General features: G+C 40.3%; 1 pseudogene; it reads left to right on the top strand.

Annotated features, from left to right (window-relative positions):
* The first annotated feature begins 279 nt into the window (after positions 1–279).
* LOC104981492 overlaps positions 280–10,504 on the top strand; it is an 11,960-nt pseudogene continuing 1,735 nt past the window's right edge.

Here is a 10,504-nt window from a genome sequence, read left to right as displayed (position 1 = left end):
TAGATGGTAAGTCATCCCAGAAGAGGAAATCATATTAGTAAAAACCAAGAGCTGAAGGAAAGGAAGGTCACTTCCTGAAAAATACAAACAGTTACTCATGAAAATGTAAAATGCAGAAAAGGAATGTCAGGAACAAGAGAGTTAAAACAGAGGCCATAGAATAAAGCCATATTAAGACTGAACTTTACCTCAAGAGTAATGAGAAGCCATTGAAAGGATTTCAGCAGGGAAGGACATGAGTAGAATCTTGCTTGCTAGAGAAGGACTGATTTAGTAACAATGGAGAAAATTAATTGGAGAGAAAGCAAGATGGAAGCCCTGACCCTTGGGATGACTACTACAATTCAGGCAATAAATGTTGGTAACTTGAACTATAATACAATTACAGGTAGGTAAAATCACTGCAGGTGGTGATCGCAGCCATGAAATTAAAAGACGCTTACTCCTTGGAAGGAAAATTATAACCAACCTAGACAGCATATTCAAAAGCAGAGACATTGCTTTGCTGACAAAGGTCGGTCTAGTCAAGGCTATGGTTTTTCCAGTGATCATGTATGGATGTGAGAGTTGGACTGTGAAGAAAGCTGAGCGCTGAAGAATTGATGCTTTTGAACCATGGTGTTGGAAAAGACTCTTGAGAGTCCCTTGGACTGCAAGGAGATCCAACCAGTCCATCCTAAAGGAGATCAGTCCTGGGTGTTCATTGGAAGGACTGATGCTAAAGCTGAAACTCCAATACTTTGGCCACCTCATGCAAAGAGTTGACTCAGTGGAAAGACCCTGATGCTGGGAGGGACTGGGGGCAGGAGGAGAAGGGGATGACAGAGGATGAGATGGCTGGATGGCATTGCTGGCTTGATGGATGTGAGTTTGAGTAAACTCCAGGAGTTGGTGATGGACAGAGAGGCCTGGTGTGCTGCGATTCATGGTGTCGCAAAGAGTCAGACATGACTGAGCAACTGAACTGAACTGAAAAGATATATATATAAGTAGAACTAACAGATAGTAATGATGACTGGTGATAAGATGTCTAAGAAGAGGAAGAGCAAATGCAGTATAATCAATTCATTACTCATAAGTGTTCTCTGAGCGCTGTATTTTGGATTTAATATATTTATCTAAAACTGTTGAGGCATTCTCTAAAACAATGAGGTTAAAGATAAATGTTTATGTCTTATTTAAAATTGCCAGAGTTTAAAACTGATGATAATATGTATATAAATATTCAAATACATAATAAGTAAAAATGATTTGGATGGGTTCATTTCAGAGTATGTCACATTCCTTGCCATTTCAGTTTTGGTCCACTCTAACTTACCCATTTCCCTCCATCACTGGAGTGAAAGTGTGAGTTGCTTAGTCATGTCCAACTCTTTGCAACCCCATGGACTTCAGCCACCATGCTCCTTTGTCCATGGAATTCTCCAGGCAAGAATAATGGAGTTGGTTTCCATGCCCTTCTTCAGGGGATCTTCCTGACCCAGGGATCGAACCCATGTCTCCTGCATTGCAGACAGATTCTTTACCATCTGAACCACCAGGGAAGCCCTGGAACAGCTCCACAAATTCCCCAGACCCTAAAATACCACCAAGCCTGTTAAAGTCATGAACAGAGACTGAGCTGAGGATAAAGAGGATCATGGAGAAACTAGACCAGCTGATCCCACCCAGACCCTTCACCGCCGTGAGCTCCACCACCAGCACCAAACACAGCAGAGCCACCCTCCTCAGCCCTCGGGACCCGTACTGCAGGGGGGACCGGCTGGACGTCCTGCTGGAGATGAGGGACCATCTGGGATGAAGGAAAGAATATAGTGGGGATTTCCTCAGGGCCAGGATGTCCTCCCCAGGCCTGGAGGCAGGTGCTTCAGGAAAGGTGAGGGACTTCACCTACCTTGTGAGCTTCATTCTGTTCTGGGAGGGCCAGGTGTCCCTGTCTCTCCTGCTCATCCACCCCAGTGGTCTTGGCTCTCTGGAGGGCCAGGAACCAAGACTGTGACAGGGTTATTTTCAAAGGCAGGGCTGTTAATAGCCCCATCCATACCTTCCTTGAATGTGGCCTAACTCTAAGCCCAAGTGCTGAACTGTGACACTTGAGAGAAGCCTTCTACTGTCTGAGGCCTTAACATGTACCCTGTGAGGTCCTGACTAGTATGACCACCAGTAATTGAGAAATTTCTTTTCTTACTGTCAAGGAAGAAAACCCATTTTTCACAGGTAAGTATACCTTTAGATACCTGAGAGGTGACAACAGGCACCGCTACATACACTTCAGTTCAGTCACTCAGTAGTATCCGACTCTTTGTGACACCAGGGATGGCAGCACACCAGGATTCCCTGTCCATCACCAACTCCCGGAGCTTGCTCAAACTCACGTCTGAGTCGATGATGCCATCCAACCATCTCATCCTCTGTTGTCCCCTTCTCCTCCTGCCTTCAGTCTTTCCAGCATCAGGGCCTTTTCCAATGAGTCAGTTCTTCACATCAGGTGGCCAAAGTGTTGGAATTTCAGCTTCAGCATCAGTCCTTCCAATGAATATTCATGACTGATTTCCTTTAGGATGGACTGGTTAGATCTCCTTGCAGTCCAAGGGACTCTCAAGAGTCTTCTCCAGCACCACAGTTCATAAGTATCAATTCTTTAGCACTCAGTTTTCGTTATAGTCCAACCCTCACATCCATACATGACTACTAGAAAAACCATAGCTTTGACTAGATGACCTCTGTTGGTAAAGTAATGTGTCTGCTTTTTAACATGCTGTCTAGGTTGGTCATAGCTTTTCTTCCAAAGAACAAACTACATTGCCCACCTCAATTAATAATGGGCATGACCCTCTCAGATGCCTCTGCTACTCAAGGTCTGGCTAGGTATGTGGTGTCTTCCTGAGCCCCCTACTCATGACTCCCCCCACCAAGGTTGGCATTCTCACTCAGATGTTCAATAAAAAAAGGACTTCCCAAGGTGGAATTGTGTATTATATATGTCCTTTTCCATCATGCCCTATGGTAATCTCAGATCTAGTCATCTCTTTTACTGTAGACCTAGGTTTTACAAAATATGTTTAGTGGAGAAGTATTCTGCTATGTGTTAATAGATTTTATACTGGACAAGTTCTCCTTGATAAGTGTATGACATCTATGCTTCATCTCATATCATTTTCTGTAGACTACCTCTTAAGTATCTCGCATTTACCCATTTCTCTCCATGCCTAGTGTTCTTACCTGTGTTCAGGTCATCATTAGCTCATCTAGATTACTTGTCATAGCTTCCTTTCTGCCTCTCTTACTGTCTCTAATCCACTGTTCACACTGTAGCTTGAGTCATGTTTCCAAAAATTCAACTTCTTCCTACGATATGTGTGCTCACTCAGTCAAAGCCAACTCCTTTTTGACCCCATGGGCTGTAGCCCACCAGGCTCCACTCCCCATGGGATTCTCTAGTCAAGAATAATGGTGTGAGTTGCTGGTTCTTTCTCTAGGGGATCTTCCCAACCCAGGGATCAAACCTGCATCTCCTGAGTCTCCTGCATTGGCAGATGGATTCTTTACCACTGGGGCCACCTGCAAAACCCATCTCAAATTGATCTCAAGATCAGGTATTGTCAGCTATTCTCAGGTCTCTGGTTGGAGGAGTCCTTCATATTCCCTGAGTTGTGATCTAGCAATTCTCGGAAACCACAAGTTAAGCAGGCCTCAGCTTACACTGGGGTGTAAGCATGTTTCTCATATCAATCACAGCAACGTCAATGCCAAAGCTCTCTCCCCTTGCTCACAAACAGATGTTCACTTCCTGGTCTGCCAGCTTTACACTAAGCAGCAAAATACTTCCTGAGCCACTTTGGAATTTGCAAAGTGTAACTTATATGCCACCACAAACCCCAGAACCTGGGGGCCAATCCCTGAGACCACCTATCAGTTTCAGACTCTTTTGCTGTTTTGCTACTTTACTGTTAAGTCTTGAGGGCTCAATCCATTTCCCTTTCCCTTTCCACTCTTTTTTTCCCTTAGGGATCCATTTTTTCCCCATGGATTCGCTTTCTCTAAGCTTGGCCACAGAGTGGAATGCTAGGTTCCCAGCAGCAGCCCCTTTCTAAGCAGTTTTATTTTTTTAATTTTAATTTTTAAATTTTGTTGGTGTATAGTTGATTTACAATGTTGTGTTAATTTCAAATGTACAGCAAAGTGAATCATATAAATATATATATACTCTTTTTAAGATTCTTTTCACATATAGGTCATTACAGAGTATTGAGTAGAATCACAGCAGTTTTCAAAGTCAAGCTTCGAGTTCTTTTCCCTTAAGTTTCCAAAAAAATATGTCAAGAGGAAGTAAAGTGTGGATAGCAAACATGGAGAAAAAACATGCATTCCAGATCTTACACAGTTATCCAAATGTTGGCTCCTGATCCATAGTCCTTGATTCTCTTCTGAAACAAGTAAAAGCACAGTTGGGTTTCTGCTCTTTCCCTTTGATCTCTGATGGTACACCTCACCAGATCTCCTCCTGTCCACTAACTGTCCTTATGCCTGAGTCCCAGGAAGGATGAAAATGTGCTGATCCCTTCCTTTCTCTAGAATGAACCTGATGAGACATCCATAGCACCAAATCAGGTACCACTTATATCTGCTGTACTCCTGGGTCCCCATTCAACCATGTTCCCTTTCTGCCTGCTACCACTTACCTACACAGGATTGGAACAAACAGTGAATCAAAGGGAAGATAAGAGCTTTGAAGCAGGAAGAGTCAGGACACCTTTCATCAACCGGAGGAAAGAAATGCAATATATATTTATTCATGCATCAGACTGAGCAGGGTTTCCCAGGTGGCATTAGTGGTAAAGAACCTGCTTGTCAATGAAGGAGACATAAGAGACGTGGGGTTGGGAAGATGCCCTGGAGAAGGCATGGCAACCCACTCCAGTATTCTTGCCTGGAGAATCCCATGGACAGAGGAGCCTGGCAGGCTCCAGACCATAAGGTTGCAATGAGTAGGACACGACTGAAGCGACTTAGCATGCACACAGACTAAGCAGGACTTGCTGCCAGCTCTTTGAGAGGTATTAGGGACACAGCAGTGGATCAAGCAAATGCATTACCTTCCTTGAGGAAGCTTACAATCCTCAGAAAGCAAGTTTCTAGAAGAAAATGAAAGGTAAACATAAATAACATATATAGAGAACCCTGTGATAAGAGGCCTTCATGCCATGTTGAGGAGCCTGAACTCCTTCGTGAGGGGAATTTTAAATAAAGGACTTTAAAATAAAGGATTTTAAGCAGTAATGAAATTGCATTTGCAGTTCAAAAGGATACTCTGGCGGTTGTGTTGAAGAATTTAGATGGAATAAAACAGAGACAATCTGGCTAGTGGCTTATAGTAATCTAAGAAAAATATTATATGAACTTGAATAAGTGATGCAAAAGTAGCAAAAGAGCAGAGAACTTGCAGGTTAGATAAATACTTTGAATCTAAAATTCCAGACACCATGAATCCATCCATGTGACAGAACAGCAGAGCTGCCCTAAACTCAAGGCTCTCTCAGAAAGGTATTTTCCCTAAAGCCTATACAGTGGATACACACACACACACACACACACAATCCCAATTCATACACACACCCAAAAAAAAATGCCCAATAGATGCAAAATTTACAATGATAATACTTTTCAGTTCTAGAAAATTTTAAATTATCCTTCACTCACAAGCAAGCAGCTTCCATTACCTATATTGTGTGAACAGTCATTGGTTGTCCTGTGAAGGTCCAGTGTGGAGCTGAAATGATGATACAGCTTAACCACATTGATCCCTCCTGATGTGACAGTAAGTTTGCTTTGTCCTGTGGTAGGTGGTGTGTAGCATGTGTCTTCTAAGAGACATTCTGATGCAGAGCAAACTTCATCAGCATCAACCCTAGCAATCAGGATTTTCCGAGGGCACAATTCCTAGCAGGGGGTCTCTGAGGTCAATCACCTTGAATTTTAAAGAGAAAAATCAATTCAAGGAAATTATTTCAAGCTCCTTTGATAACAGATTTCATCTCAATTTTTTCCAAAGGGGAAAGGATTCATATCCTATCTCCAGATTTAAACCCAGGAGTGTATCTCCTAGAGTCAATGATTCTATATGGGGAACATTCTGGGCAAATCTTTGATGGATACCCACAGCTTTAGAGTAGGAACATTTTGATTTAGTTAGCCTAATTCTCTGTAGGCATAACTTCCTAACCTTTAGTGGATGCACTTAAAAGTTTTATATGGTGTTTTCCATTTCATTAAATGTGTTTTAGTGGCAAACACAAAGCCACGTTACTTAGGAAAGAACAATGTTTATACTTAGCTTTAATAGAACTTTCTTTAAAGCCTATGAGTTTACCAATAACAATCATTTTGAGATTTACTTCAACTGATTTATTGCCTAATATTTATTCATTTATTCAGCAAATGTTTATTGAGATTCTAACAGATATGAGGCATTAAGGGCAAATGGAGAAAAATAAATGTTCAGCACGGTTGCAATTTGAAAGACATTTAACCTACCAATTCTATGAAGGAAGTAAAAATGCAGAAGGGCTTATGATAAGGTGGTATTTGACTTAGCCCCTAAGGATATCTGTAGACAGGGAATGGAGTGAAAGAGAAAACTCATAAAGATCATGAATAAGGTTGCCAGGTTTAGCAAACAATAGTACAAAGTATCAGTTCAATTTCGGTAATTTCTAATTGCCTATGCATATTACATGAGATAAAGGGAAAATATTGCATGGGAACTACTGATACTAAAAAATTATTGCTCATTAGAAATCATTCAAATTTAATTTAGTATTCTGTATTTTTATCTGATAACTCTAATCAGGAACAAAATTATCATGAACTTTGTTCACCGGTCCAAAGGAGTGAGAGCAATTGGTGGAATGCAGGGAAGAATGAGGCTAAGAAGAGGAAGAAACTAAATTATGGAGGCTCTCGAGTATGAAACTGAGGATTTTAGTGTTTATTCAGTAAGTTTTTGAAAGCTACAAAAGCCAATTAAAGGAAGAGAGTGATGCAATCCACTTTGTGCTCTAAAGAGCAAATTCACAATTTAACAAGATGTGCATGACCTATAGAAAGACAATTTAAAAAGTTACATGTGATATAAAATAAAATTTATATAAACAGAAGAAAAAATACTATTGTTTCTGGGTGGGATGACTTAATATTGAAAAAAGGTCAACTATCTCTTTAATATTTTCTTATTGTTGCTGAAACAGAGTGGCTTGAACAACAAGTGGATCATTTTGCAGTTCTGTGGCTCAGTAGTTCAACCTCTGTCATAATGAGCTAAAACCAATGTGTGGCAGGGGCCAAATTCCTTTCTGAAGGCTCTGGAGGAGCATCTGTTTCTTTGCCTTTTCAGGCTTCTAGAACTGCCCACATTCGTCAAAGCCCCCTTCCTCCTGTTTTCAAAGCTGCAATGATGGGTCAAGTCATCACACCACATCTTTCTGAACCATTCCTCTGCCTCCCTCTTTCACTTTTGAGAACTAAGGTGATTTAGATTGGTCCCACCCAGATAATCCAGGATATCTCCCATCTCAATATCCATTCCCTTAATCATGTCTGGAAAGCCCCCTTGTCATGGAAGGTAACAGATTCACAGGCCCCAGGGATTATAAAGAAACCTTTGGGGAATCATTAGTTTGCTTTCTGCAATCTCTAAACTAATCAATAGATACAGTGGAATCTTAATAACATTATTAACATACTGTTTAAAATACTCAAGCCTAGGACTTCCCTGGCGGTCCAGTGGTTAGGACTCTGAGCTTCCAGTGCAGGGGGCATTGGTTCAACCTCTGCTTGGGGAGCTAAGACCCCACAGGCTATGTAGTGCAACCAAAATTGTTTTTTTTTTTTTTAATTTTTAAATAAAAATTAAAATTAGGACTTCCCTGGTGGCTCAGATGGTAAAGAATCTGCCTGCAATGCAGGAAACCCGGTTTCAATCCCTAGGTTGGGAAGATCCCCTGGAGAAGGGAATGGCAACCCACTCCAGTATCCTTGCCTGGAGAATCCCACGGGCAGAGAAGCCTGGTGGGCTACAGTCCATGGGGTCACAAAATATCAGACACGACTGAGCAACTAACACTTTCACTATTCTAAAATGATCAAGTAAAATAAACATGTAAGACCAATCATAAGAGATTTATTTTACATTCGAAAGGGTCCTGCAGAGCACTTCCTCTGACACCTTGCAAAATGAATATCCTGACACATTACTATTATACAAGATATGGTTTATAATAATAATAAACTCAAAGACTGTATCCTCACCAAAGGATAGCAGTGCATTATTAGGATGGGGGTAGCGATGTTAAGTTTCCAGGGTCAGAATATTCAACTATCCAGGATGTGATGCTGTCAAACATCACAGAAGCCCAACCCTGTCACATGGAAATTCCAACATAATTATAGGATTATGAAAACTCTCTTTAACAGACCAAAATGACCAGGACTTAACAATCCTCCAGGTCATCATGGAAGAGCTATTCCAGAAATAATAAAATTAAGAGCATCACACTAGCCCCTCTTTAAAAAAAAGAACAGCTGAACAAGCATATAGAAGGAATTGGAATCCCTGACACCATGTAACATCATATTAGCCCTGGCTTGCTCACCCTATGACTGTTATGTGAGAGATAAATACATTTGCATTTTTTGGTCATCATTATTTTCTTCCTACCTAATACAGAATGTGATATTAGTACAGAAGTGCTAATGTAACCAGACCAAAATACAATGCATTAGTCTAATGGTAGGAGAGTGATATAGCGAGTGGCAAGGAAGCTTAACAGGTGAGGAATTTGATGATTAAATTTACCTCAAAGCAAAAATCATGGTGCCTGCTACCTGATACACCTTGGAAGGAAGACCTCGTGCCAAGAGAGTTGTGATTCTAGTGGAACTCATTGAAAAAAATCTCAGAATATTAAGCTTGTACTGGCTGCTGCATGTCACTTTTAGCAAAATCTTATTTAAAAACATGAATTCAAGTTAGATTTTAAACTTCTTCAAGTTTTTAAAATGTAGATGTGCTATTTTTAAGCTATTTTTTAAATTTTAAAAAATTCCTATAAAAATGCTCATAGAAAAAATAAAATTATTGCTTCATTAATAAAACAAGGGTAAGTGATTTGATACAAGGACACCAACTGTCAGACGAGTGATACTCAGGTTAGAAACCAAGGTCTATGTCAGCACAGCATCAGCAAAGATGCCAAAGAAATGACAGAACCTCAGGACTCAGCTAATAACCAGATTTGGGAGAAAATGACCAAGAAGGAGTCAAGATGACTCAGAATCTCTTAAAAGAAAGACAGAGGAGAAGGGTCTAAAACAAATCGAATGATCAAAGGATAGTACTCGAAAGGGAGGAATTAGGAAGTAGGAGGCAGCAGAAGAGAGAAGTCTGGATATTTAACTTATCCCAGTGGAATCACCTACCGCCAGTTTGTCTGTTACCACAGAGTGAAAAGGTAAAAGAGAAATGTTAAGCTGGAATGAAGACTCCCGTCCCTGGTGGTTATACTTTAGAAGGAAGTGGATTACATTTCACAACCAGATTCAGTTAATACAATTAACATAAATGACTGCTTGAAAGGAAAACTCATTTACCTCCTGGGAGACTATACTGGGGCAATAACTGCACTACTTAACTCCAAGTTGTAAAAAAGCATGTAATTATTTTATATTCTTATAGAAATTTAGGCTGATTTTAAAATATCTTTAATGAGGTCTCTACTCTCTCCTTTTGACTGTTTTCTTTTCAACTTCACTTTTAGATTTGAGGCTTTTAATTTAAAATATATTGTATTCCCTCTTTCATGAGAAATGCTGTTCTTATTTATAAATTCCAATGAAAACTCTACATTTTGATTGATACTTCACACATACAAACAGGTACTCTACCCCAGACCCTAGGGAAGATCCAGTAAGAAATAATCTTGATGGTTGAACCTTTAAAATGATAGGATATACTTTTTAGAATATGAAATGCAAGAAGGCACAATGGTTGTCTGAGGAGCTTACAAATAGCTGAGAAAAAAAAAAGAAGTGAAAGGCAACAGAAAAAAGGAAATACAAACCCATCTGAATGCAGAGTTCCAAAGAATAGCAAGGAGAGATAAGAAAGCCTTCCTCAGTGATCAATGCAAAGAAATAGAGGAAAACAACAGAATGGGAAAGAATAGAGATCTCTTCAAGAAAATCAGAGATACCAAAGGAACATTTCATGCAAAGATGGGCTCAATAAAGGACAGAAATGGCATGGACCTATCAGAAGCAGAAGATATTAAGAAGAGGTGGCAAGAATACACAGAAGAACTATACAAAAAACATCTTTCATGACCCAGATAACCATGATGGTGTGATCACTCACCTAAAGCCAGACATCCTGGAATGTGAAGTCAACTGGGCCTTAGGAAGCATCACTACAAACAAAGCTAGTGGAGGTGATGGAATGCCATTTGAG

This window comes from Bison bison, unplaced genomic scaffold (genome assembly GCF_000754665.1).
Source record: "Bison bison bison isolate TAMUID 2011002044 unplaced genomic scaffold, Bison_UMD1.0 scf7180017864518, whole genome shotgun sequence".
Taxonomy (NCBI): domain Eukaryota; kingdom Metazoa; phylum Chordata; class Mammalia; order Artiodactyla; family Bovidae; genus Bison; species Bison bison.
Note: the sequence above shows the minus strand (reverse complement) of the source record. Positions and strands in the feature narration are given on the sequence as shown.